At 40.1% G+C, this 12,540-nt stretch overlaps 1 long non-coding RNA gene across 1 annotated transcript in view; it reads left to right on the forward strand.

Moving 5' to 3' along the window:
* Positions 1–4,031, forward strand: part of LOC147518486 (uncharacterized) — a 38,159-nt gene extending 34,128 nt beyond the window's left edge. Inside the window, exon 2 of the long non-coding RNA XR_015214068.1 lies at positions 3,820–4,031. This is a non-coding gene — a long non-coding RNA (uncharacterized LOC147518486). The remainder of the gene's footprint in view (positions 1–3,819) is intronic.
* Positions 4,032–12,540: the final 8,509 nt, after the last annotated feature.

Consider the following 12,540-nt stretch of genomic DNA (forward strand, 5'->3'; position numbering starts at 1 on the left):
CTCTGACTATCACAATACAAAGCAACACTGTTCTGCTCAATACCCATATCATCTAGAAGACCTCGAAGCCGTAGTGCCTCTTTCACTACCTCTTTCACTGCCTCTTTCACTGCCATATACTCTGCCTCTATAGTAGATAGAGCAATTGTAGCCTGTAGCATAGACCTCCAACTAACCGGTGCACCATGCATCATAAACACATAACTAGTAGTCGATCGTCGTCTATCTAGATCACCTGCATAATCTGAATCCATATAACCACTGACATAACAAGTACCTCCACCATAAACTAATCCCACATCCAAAGTACCCTTCAAGTACCTCAATACCCATTTCACTGCCTCCCAATGCTGCTTCCCAGGATTTGCCATACACCTGCTTACAACACTGACTACCTGTGAAATGTCTGGGCGTGTGCACATCATAGCATACATCAAACTGCCCACTGCACTAACATAAGGAACATGAGCCATATGCTTTTGTTCCTCCACCGAACTAGGAGAGAACTTAGCTAAAAGCCTAAAATGCCCAGCTAAAGGAGTAGAAACTGATTTTGCATTCTCCATACCAAATCAAGAAATTACTTTCTGAAGGTATTTCTTCTGAGATACAACTATCCGTCGCTTCTCCCTATCTCTGTCAATCTCCATGCCCAATATCTTCTTGGCTCTACCCATGTCCTTCATCTCAAACTCAGAGCTAAGTTGAGATTTCAACTTGTTCTCCACCATGCTTTTGGAAGCAATAAGCATGTCATCCACATAAAGCAAGAGATAGATGAAATCATTACCACAAAGTCTACGAAAGTAAACACAACAGTCATACTTACTTCGGGTATACTCATGTTGCATCATGAACGTGTCAAAGCGCTTTTACCATTGCCTTGGCGATTGCTTTAAACCATACAATGACCGATTCAACTTGCACACATGATCTTCTTTCTTAACAACAACAAAATCTTCAGGTTGTCTCATATAGATTTCTTCCTCCAAGTCTCCATGCAAGAAAGCAGTTTTCACATCAAGTTGTTTTAACTCCAAGTCGAAGTGAGCAACTAAACTCAATAACACACGAATGGAAGTATGTTTGACCACCAGGGAAAATATCTCATTATAGTCGACTCCTTCCTTCTATGAGAAACCCTTTGCTACCACTCTTGCCTTGTACCTAGTACTGTCAGACTCAGGATCTCTTTCTTTCTGAACACCCATTTACTACCTATAACACCCCGTCTTTTTATTTGCTTTTTCTATAATAATATAAATATTAATAATAATAATAATGTAAATAGAAAACAGAAATAGGATATCCAGTAGTTTTGAAAAAAAAGCCCGTAAGTAAGTAGATAGGTTTAAAACCCGGGTTTTTCGGAGAGGTTTGAAAAACTAGAAAATAGGGGTTTCTCACGTAGAGTTTTTTTGGAGAAAAACAAAACGAGAGAAAAAAAAAAAAAAAAGGGAGAGTTTTACCGAGAGAAAAAAAAGGAGGTTTGAACCAGAAAGATCGTCCAGTTTCGCGAGACGGTCGATTTCGATTTCGGGGAGCTGTTCGGGCTGTTCGATTTTTACAGTGAGTAGTCATATTTTTATTTCTATTTCACCTCACCTTGAGATTTACAGTTTTATGGGTACGAGGAAAAACCTAGGTTTCCCCTCAATATTTTTGTTCTGCATATTCTTCGATTGTGGTTTTTCTGTCGAATTGATAAACATGTTATTCTACATACTGTTTTTTTCTACATACTGTTCGTTAGTTTGCTGGCTATGAACAGATTGGACGATTTACGTATTCAGGAATTGGCTGGATGGAGAGTTGTGGGTTCGGAGGTTGTCAAAACCTTGAACCCACCCAAAATGCCCTTTTCTTGTTTTCATTGAAGTCGGTCCTGTATCCATGTTTTCTGAACTCTTTTAAGTTGTCTTTGTATATGTGTGGAACTGTTAAACTGTTGTTGGGTTGAGAGGGACTGTTGAGGATGAATAGGGTGCTGTTGGGATGAGGATTGGGTGTGCTGTTGAAGCTCCGGAAGAGCTTCAATGGTGACCAAACCGTCCTGCGTTTTTGATTGTTTGGGTTGGTTTTGTTTGGATGCGTTTTGTTTAGATTTTGTTGTGAGGTTAGGTTGTTGGGTTGAGGGGGATTGTTGGTGGTGGATTGGGTGTTGGAAATTTGACAATTGAAGCTTGAAAAGAGAGCTTTAATGGCGTCGGTTGAATTTCTTCAGTATAACAGAATGGTGAATTGTTGATATGGGTAGCTAGGGTTTTTCTCCCTGAACCAAACCGCGGGGTTTCTTTTTGCCATGGATGGCCGGTGGTGGCTGTGTGGTGGTCGGTGGTGGTTGTTTGAAATTGGAGAGGAAGGAGATGAACAGTAGCCAAAATCGTGGGCTATTATCTCTTTGTTTTGGATTTTTAAAATTTGACTTTTAGATTAGACTATGGGCCTTAGGATTTGGGCTTTTGGGTTTTTGGAGTTTAGGCCGGGTTGACCAGAGTTGACTGTTGACTTTGACCGAGTTATTTGTTGACTTTGACCGGGGGTTGACTTTGACCATTTGACCCGAAAATTTGACTTTTCCGAAATTATGATTCGGTCTAATAGGATAAGTCTAGGACTATTAACGATGTTTGACCTTAGGCTAGGACCTTTATAAATATACATATGTACGGTATTTCTTGCTTTGTGATTTTTAGGTCTTTTCGCGATACAACGCGTTATGACACTTATACATTCATGAAATTAATAACACGTAAACCAAAATTAATTGAATCAAGATATTCCTACGTTCTCTCGAAATAATATATACAATAAAATACAATAATCGTAAACAAAACTTACCGCACCCTTTTAGAACTCTCCACCTCAAGTTTTAGAATTGAGTTTATGACCGATTAAGTCATATGTAGGTGGGCATTTATTGAATGTGCCATAAATGGCCCGTTAGTGTTATATAAGGGTATTCATTGAATGTGCCATGAATGACCAAATTGTAGTGGACTGCCTTTAAAGAGGAACTAAGGTATTTTCTTGCGGGTTAGTTGTATTCCTTGAATGTGCGGGAATGTAGGATTGGGTATTCCTTGAATGTGGCGAGGAATGACCCGGGGTATTCATTGAATGTGCCATGAATGGCCCGTTAGTGATAGGATAGGTATTCATTGAATGTGCCATGAATGACACGAGTTTTGTGCCCAAAGAGGCTGTGAAATATGTGTATGAAAGCCCGAGATGGCTATGATATTGTGATATTCGGTGGAGAGAGGCACGCAAAATGTGATTTGGCAAATGTGTGGAGTGCAAATCGTGGAGTAGGTACTAAAGGGTGGGTGTATAAGAAAAGTAATTGATTAATTGATAAGAGAAATGGATTTGTTTATACGAGTGTGCTTGGGTTTACCTTTGAATACATATAGAATATCTACATATGTTATATATACGAGTTCTAACTTTCCTTTGCAGGAGGGTAGGACTTAATAATATTTTGTGCAGGGACGCGGTCCTACCCTTATACAGCGGCGGATATCGGTAAGTGTAATTCAATTATTTAGATATTAAAAGGAGTTAGTAGAATGAGTTAATACAATGGAAGTTAATAAAATGAAAGTTTTGCTTGGGAAGAAACTATGCCGGTTGAGATGACGGAACTAACTGTCTTCCAAGCTGAGAATGATTAGGTTATGATAGATTTAAAGTGTTAGTTGAATAAGTAAAGTATGAAATGATTATATGTATTTAGTCTACTCATACCAGCAAATTCAATTTGCTGACCCATGTTTGCTTTGTTTTGGCAACGTGGGTGTGTTCTTGGGAACATAGGTGGAAGGCAGTGGAACCGCGGCGTGTGATTGGGATTCGTGCCTGGAGCGGTCCATTAGTTTTCTTTTAGGTTTGATTTCTTTGTTGGAAGAATGTAATAACGTAGTTTATTTTTTCATGGCATGAGGACATGGTAGTGATGAACTTTATTTGGAGAGTTGTTTGATGTTTTATTTGGAAGGATGTTATCTTAATAAAGAGATTTCGGATAATTATTGGGATTATTCTATTTTAAGTTGTTTCTTTTATGACATGGCTATTAGGGTTTGTATGTGTAGTATTCTCCGTCATAGTCTGGGTTTTTAAACAAGTGAACCTAGTGATGTTTGAGATAATTATATTTCAAATATTCACTTTGTTATTGTTTAGAAATTCGGGCTGTGACACTACCGATAGTCCTCTTGCCCTTTGGCAATAAAATAAGGTCTCATGTGTGATTTTTATCAAGAGATTTCATCTCTTCATGCATAGCAACCAACCAATCTCTATAATGAGCATCTCTAACAGCTTCCTTGAAGCTATCTGGCTCATCATCTTCAATATTCAGTGCATATGCCACTAAATCCACCTGACTATAATGTTTCACCGGCTTATCGTGCCCATACTTGTGCACTTCCTTAATTTGTCTCTTTGGCTTAGGGACAGCCACTATAAGTTGCGGATGCTCATGCTCTTCTTCCTGTTGCTGCGTGGTTCCATGATCTGGTACCTCATCATGAACCAACTAGTCATCTGCTGCATCAAACAACTCAAGCTTAGTAGCTTGAACTTCTATAGACTCACCATTCTGCCCAGCTTTTTTCGGCTTACTGAAAGATAACACAGAAGTTTCATCAAAGGTAACATCTCTGCTAACTAGGAACTTGTGGTATTCTAGACACCATAATCTGTATCCCTTTACCCCATTTGCGAAGCCCAAGAATATTGCCTTTTTAGCTATAGAATCTAGCTTGATTTCCCTCACATGGTAGTAAGTAGTCGATCCAAACACTCACAAAATACTATAATCAGCTGGGTTACCTGACCACACCTCATAAGGCGTCTTGCAATCTATAACTAGAACTGGTGACCTATTATATAGGTAACACGCCATGGACACTACATCTGCCCAATACTTTTTGCCTATACTAGCATTAGACAACAAACATCTCACTCTTTCAAGCAAGGTTCTATTCATCCTCTCTGCCATCCCATTCTGTTGAGGCGTGCCCCTGACTGTCCAGTGTCTCGTAATATCCTATTATGCACAAAACTCTTGGAAAGGCCCATAGGTATACTCAGTACCATTATCAGACTTTAAAGTCTTCACCTTCCTATATGTGTGATTCTCAACCCTTGCCTTCCACTTCTTAAATATTTCAAACACTTCATCTTTCGTTTTCATCATATACACCCACACATAGCGAGTATGATCATCAATGAATGAGACATAATAACAATTACCTCCTTTTGAAGCCACTTTGGAGGGTCCCCAAACATCCGTATGCACATAATCAAGGATGCCTATTGTCGTGTGCTTGCTTGAATTGAACTTGACTCTGCACTGCTTCCCATAGACACAATGCTCATAGAACCCCATACTTGGCTTCTTCAAGTCCTTCAAGAACCCTCGCTTGCACAACTCAGACAAACCTCGTTCACTCATATGCCCTAAACGCATATGCCACATCTTAGTGCACTTAGAATCATCAATACATGAAGCCACTGCTACATCGCCTCTCACCGTACTACCCATCAAAGTATACAAGGTTCCATGTCTTTGACCCTTCATAATAATTAAAGAGTCACTAACAATCTTTAGGACTTCACCTTCCCCTACAAACTTGTGGCCTTTGGAATCCAAGGTACCGAAAGAGATAAGATTTTTCTTTAGCTCAGGAACATGTCTCACATCATTTAGAGTCCTCACAACACCATCATGCATCTTGACCCGTATAGTTCCAATCCCAACCGTCTTGCACACATGGTCATTACCCATCAAAATGGAACCGCCATCGATGCTCTCATAGGAAGCAAACCATTTTCTATTCGGGCACATATGGTAGGAACACCTTGAATCAAGGATCCACTAATCCGTCATATAGTTTTGCGATGTGGACACACAAAGACTTACATCTTCCACTTCAGAGATTGAAGCAAAACTTGCCTCAACTTTAGCCTTACCTTTCTTCTTACCATTGTTCTTGTTATCTTTCTTTGGGTGAGGACAATTACTTGCGTAATGTCCCTTTTCTTCGCAATTGTAGCACTTCACATGTTTTAACGACTTCTTTGACTTGGACCTAAACCTCTCATTGCTTATAGAGGCCTTTTCATACAACCTTCCTCTTGCCACTAGCCCTTATCTTGCATCAATGTTATTCTCAACTCATGTCTTCTTCATCAACTCATAAGAAAGAAGCACACTTTAAACTTTGTCAAGATCAACATCTTCTCTGTTCATAAATGTAGTCATTAAATGCTCATAGCTTTCGGGCAAAGAGAATATTAAACATGCCGTTTGATCCTCATCATCCATCTTCATACCAACATTCAAATAATCCGATAGGCGTCGGCGGAACTCACTAACGTGCTCTTGCATCGTTGAACCATCCACCATCATGTACCGATAAAGACGCTTCTTAAGGTACATCTTGTTCGTCATGCTCTTGGTCATATACATAGATTCTAGCTTAAGCCAAATACTGGCAAAGGTATTTTCTCCCATCACATTATACATGACCTCATTAGCAAGACACAATCGGATTGATGAACAAGCCTGTAGATCGAACTCTTCCCAATCATCATCACTTATATTCGCCACTTTTGATTTAATCCCCTTTAAAGCCTTGTGCAAACCTTGTTGGATGAGGATATCCTTTACTTGGACTTGCCAAATCCCTAAGTTATTTTTCCCATTAAATTTCTCAACTTCAAACCTAGCATTTGACATCTTGGGAGCTATTTTTCAAGTCACACACAATAACCCAAAAAATATTTCACTTGAGAATTTTATCAAACACATTGTCTTCACAAATTTTGAGCACTATGGTTCTTCACAAAAACTCAAAATCCTAGGTCACAAACCTGGCTCCGATATCAATTGTTATGAATAACTAAAGAGGAAACAATGTTATTCACCCCAAATAGATCAACCCTATACAAGGATTAATCCTTTTTTCAAGATAAGATTTCAATACCCTCCAAACACTATCCCAACACTTCTCAATATCAACTAACAAGCATATAAAGTACAGAGACTAACATAAAAGAGAACAAACCACAAGACACAGATATAACGTGGTTAGACAATGTGCATTCATCCACTAGTGAGTTCCAAGCTTTACTATATGCACAAAGTAATATATTACAAGAGCTCTCAATTTACTCACAAAGAATGAACAATCAAACACTCGCTTAGAATACACTCTTACAATCTCTGTCTCTATTCTAGTATTGGTTAGGTTAAGTTTTTAGAAAAAAAAACTTTTGTTTCGTAATGGACCGAAAACGATCGAAGGGTTCTGTGAATACGGTGGAGCGTGTGCGTGCTGAACATTAGGCTTGTTTGAGCACGTGAGCGCCTGCCAAAATTTTGGTGAGAAAAGTCCAGTAACTTTTCTTTCGCTCGACCCAAAAAATTTGACTAAGTAAGAAAAAAAACTTTTTCTCGCAAACAACCCTTTTTCTCTACACATAAGTTGAGTTCAAGAGCTGCCTAAGTTAATTAAATCCCGTAAAAAAAATACATTGTGGGAAAAAAAAATTATACTGAAGTGACAACGCAATAATAGAAGAACAGGAGAAAAAAAACATGCCAATTTCAACAACTATTTCGAAGACTCGATCAAGTTGGTATCATTAAAACTAACTGCACAATAGGCATGAATCAACCATTCAATCAAGAGAAAAACTAAAAATGGTATTGGAGATCTAGTGAGAGAAATTAATAGTGATAGGACCTGATGTCTACAATCAATTTAGTGTAATGAGGGTAATCAAAAGTGGACAGTCCTAGAAACGTTTTTCTTCTAAGTTTTTATGCCAAAATATAATTGAGATAGACGGAAGTTGAATATATAGGGTTGGCTTTGGAGAAAACCCAATACAGAGTGATGATTTTAATTCCTTAAAGCGTTTTTGTTCATTTAGTTAACAAAATTGAACAATCTAGTAAAGAAATCTATAAAAGTATATAAGAACCATCACTCTTTATGAAATAAAAAATACAAAATTTTTAAAAAAATAAAAAATAAAAAATAAATGTTAAAACTGTCTGTAAGTACACTCTATTCTACACTACAGTACACGTGCCCACACATCAGCTCGTACCCCATCAGCTCATACCAATCCATCACAGCTTGCCAATGACCCAACACCCAGGTCGTCCCCAGCATAAGTTACATCCATTTAGGGAAGCAAATCAAATAGCGCAATCCTAGAGCTCAGTCAACGCAAACAATCAAGGACATATTAACTTTGTAACATCAGAATAATGGCGGATCATCAGGATAACACATAATGTGGATCTACACTTCATAACAGCCTGGATCAAATATGGAAAGTCAGCTCAAACATCTATAAGTAGAGAGAGATGAACTACGTAAGGCTTGATTCAAGTTTACACCAAGAAACTTGATACGTAGGCAACTCTTATCCCAAGAAGAGTGCAACCATTCCATATCACACAAATCATCAGGTCGTTGTCCAGTAAACTAACAAACATCTACATTGGCGCTGTCTGCCGGTTCGTTCTCTTGAGAAAACACAGATACCATTTTCTCAAGCCCACGGAGTTGGTCACAACAAGCCACCATGGAAGCATAGCTACAAGCATTAGCAGATCAAATGAAGACGCTACAGGAGTCATTCATAACACTTCAACAAGAGAACCAGACGATGCGCGAGCACACCACCTCTAACACTAACAGCGGCGCTCCAGACACAGTGGAGAACAACGCCGTCACAGCCCTCACTAACACCACCAATCAAAGGCTAGAAAACTTTGCACAAAGGTTGGAGAAGTCGAATGACAAGGCTAGCACACTCCAGATCGCTCAGAAGATACTCCAGACGTATAAGGCATCACCATTCACTACTGAAATCAAGGACAAGCAGCCACCCTCAGAGTTCATCCAACCAAAGTTACATTGCCATAATCCGGTAGCTTCGTGTCCCAAAGACGTAGCTCGTTTCAGCCAAACTCTCACACTCTACAGCGCTCCGGAGTACGACTACCTAAAGTGCAAGCTCTTCCCAGCCAGGCTGAAGGACGGAGCTTTAGAATGGTTCTACACACTAACTCCTGATTCAATTAGCAACTTCGACAAGCTAGCTGAGACGTTCGCAGCAGAGTCCGTCTATAACAGAAAGAAGCAAGCCAACCTGGACTCTTTGTTTTAGCTCAAGCAAGCTCATGGCGAAACGATCCACGTCTTCCTAGGACGTTTCAAGAAGGAACTCCTCTCAATGGAGCCAGGCCTAAAGGACAGTTTTGCAACTTCAGCATTCACTAACGCTCTCCTAGAAGACTCCGACCTAGCAGGATCTCTGATGCGCAACAAACTAGAACGCTTAGACGATCTGTACCATATAATTGACAAATACATCAAGTATGAAGAATGAGTTGCCCAGCGCAAAGAAAAAGAAGTCCTCGCAGTAAGTGACAAGCGAGGTCCCAAAGAAAACAACCATTATTTAGGCAACAATAGCAACACCAACAATTACAACAAGGCTCCAGCTCCAACAAGCCCTCTTACATAAAATGGGAATTCTCCAACTACTCCAGGACACCCAGCTAAATCCTGAAGAAGATATATACATCACCATACTTCAAACCCAACATCAACAAAGTGATCGCCATACCTGAACATCCATACTGCCATTTTCACAAGCTCCATCATCATGACACCAATGAATGTTGGAGCCTCAAGCACTACCTCCAAGACTTAGTGGAGGAAGGCAGATTGAAGGAGTTCCTGCCAGACAACGACCTCAGGCATAAGCTGGATGCCAAGCGACACAGAAGCAGGAGCCGCAGCCATGAACGAGCTGCTAACAATAGAAGCAGGAGCCGAACAGCCAAACGATCTAAATCACCAGGTCGGTCGAGGCATAACAGGAGACATCACTCCTCCGACCATGATGAGGAAAAAGTAATCAACATGATTACATACACCTCCAACGACAAAACCTCAGGTCGGGAAAAGCGCCGAAGAGTTGGACCGCTTCAAGAAATCTATCACCTCTCCCACAAAGCTGAGGTGATCAATCCCACCAACCCTCAAACAACAACAACAATTTCATTCACTGAGGAGGATCTAGACAAGGTGTGCCTACCCCACAATGATGCCCTGGTAGTGCACGTCAAAATTAACGGGTGGATAGTCAAAAGAGTCCTCATCGATCCAGGTAGCTCGTGCGACATACTTTTCTATCAAACTTACAAAGACATGCACCTACCAGACTCGGTGATGATAGAATCAAATGCACCACTCTATGAGTTTAATAGAAACCGCACTGATGCCATTGGAGACGTCATCCTACCAGTCTCCATTGGGGAAAGAGAGGACATGGTGAAACCTTCAACACGCTTTAGTGTAATCGATGTCAAGTCATCCTATACTGCCATCCTAAGACACAGATGGATTCACAAGATCCAAGCAATTCCATCAACATTGCACCAAGTCCTGCAGTTCCTCAGACCCTGAGGCATCATGGAGCTCAGAAGCAACCAACTAGAAGCTCACCGATGCAATCATGTCAGCACAACGACCTTACCCAAGCCTCAGGTCGTCGAAGACAAAGACGTCCCAAAGAAGCAAGATCCTCAAGCATCCAGCCCTCCAGCAACTGTAGCAGACAAACTCAAAGGAAAACAAGCTCAAATATAACTAGGAGAAAAAGTCAATATGGGCACAGATGATGACCCAAAGTTTGTTTTTGTAGGGGCTGATTTAGACCCCAAGCTCAAGGAGCAACTTGTCAAATTCCTATCTCTCAATAAAGAAGTTTTTGTTTGGTCGTATATTGATATGCCAGGAATCGACCCTCAGGTCGCGTGCCACAAGTTAAATGTAGATCCAACTGTTAAGCCTATCAAACAACGACCTAGGAAACTAGCACTCAAATTTTAAAAGGCCATCAAAGAAGAGATAGAAAAGCTAAAAAATGTGGGATTCATCAGAGAGGTCGAGTATCCAACCTGGCTAGCAACATTGTAGCCGTTCCAAAGAAGAATGGTTAGGTGCGACTTTGCATAGACTTCACCAACGTCAACAAGCACTGCCTAAAGGACAACTTCCCCCTACCAAGAATCGACATACTGGTAGATCAAACCTGCAATCACGAGCTTTTATCATTTATGGACGCATACAGCGGATATAATCATATACCGCTTGCAGAGGAAGATCAGGAAAAGACGTCCTTCATAACTGAGCAAGGAACGTTCTGTTACAACGTCCTACCATTTGGCTTGAAGAACGCTGATGCGACCTACCAAAGACTATTCACCAAAATATTCAAAGACTTGCTAGGCGACACCATGGAAGTCTACATAAACAACATGGTTGTTAAAAGCGAGAAGGCGGGCGATCACATTTCTCACCTACAAGAAGCCTTTGAAAGGTTACGCAAAAACAAGATGAAGCTTAACCCAGCCAAGTTCGTATTCGGAGTAGCCTCAGGGAAGTTCTTAGGTTACCTCATTTCACAAAGACGCATTGAAGCAAACCCATAATAGATACGAGCTCTCCTTGACATGCTAGAGCCAACTACAAAGCAACAAATCCACAAGTTATCTGGAATGTTTTAGCCCTCAACAAATTCATCTTACGGGCATCTGATAAGTGCAGACCATTTCTGCAAATACTCAAAAAAGGCATAGCATTCACATGGATAGACGAATGCCAAAAAGCTTTCAACGACCTGAAAGCTTATTTATCAACTCCGCCCATCCTGTCCAAACCAGAAGAAGGAGAAATGCTGGGACTTTATCTTGCAACTACCGACTTTGCAATCAGCTCGGTCCTCTTTTGCGAAAACAAGGGAATCGAAAAGCCTATCTACTTCACAAGCAAGACATTGGCCGATGCAGAGAAACATTACTTGACAATGGAGAAAACAATGTTGTCTCTGTTATACTCAGCTCGGAAATTCCATCCTTACTTTCAGGCCCACAACATTAAGGTAATAAGCGATGTACCTGTCACAGCCCGAATTTTTAAACAATTACAAAGTGAATATTTGAAATATAAATATCTCAAACATCGCTATGTTCAATTGTCTAAAAACCCAGGCCATGACGGGGTGGATACAACACATGCCAAAATCGAAAACCCACATCATAAGGAATCAACTTAACAACAATAATCTCCAAAATTTCTCAACCATCACTTTATTAAAAGACTATCTTCCATCCCAATAAAACATCAATATAAAACTCTAAGAATAATAGATCTTCAACATCGTATTCTCATGTCATATGAATATGAAACTACATTATTACATACTTCCAAAAAGATCAGACCTAATAAAATAAACTCCCGGACTGCTCCTGAAACAAATCCAAATCAAACGTTGTGGTTCCACTACCTTCCACCTATGTTCCCAAGACCACACCCACGTTGCCAAAACAAAGCAAACATGGGTCAGCAAAATGGAATTTGCTGGTATGAGTAGACTAACCACATATAAACATTTCTAGTCTTTACTTATCAAACTAACACTTTAAATATATCATAA

The sequence above is a fragment of the Coptis chinensis genome, chromosome 2 (assembly GCF_015680905.1).
Source record: "Coptis chinensis isolate HL-2020 chromosome 2, ASM1568090v1, whole genome shotgun sequence".
Taxonomy (NCBI): domain Eukaryota; kingdom Viridiplantae; phylum Streptophyta; class Magnoliopsida; order Ranunculales; family Ranunculaceae; genus Coptis; species Coptis chinensis.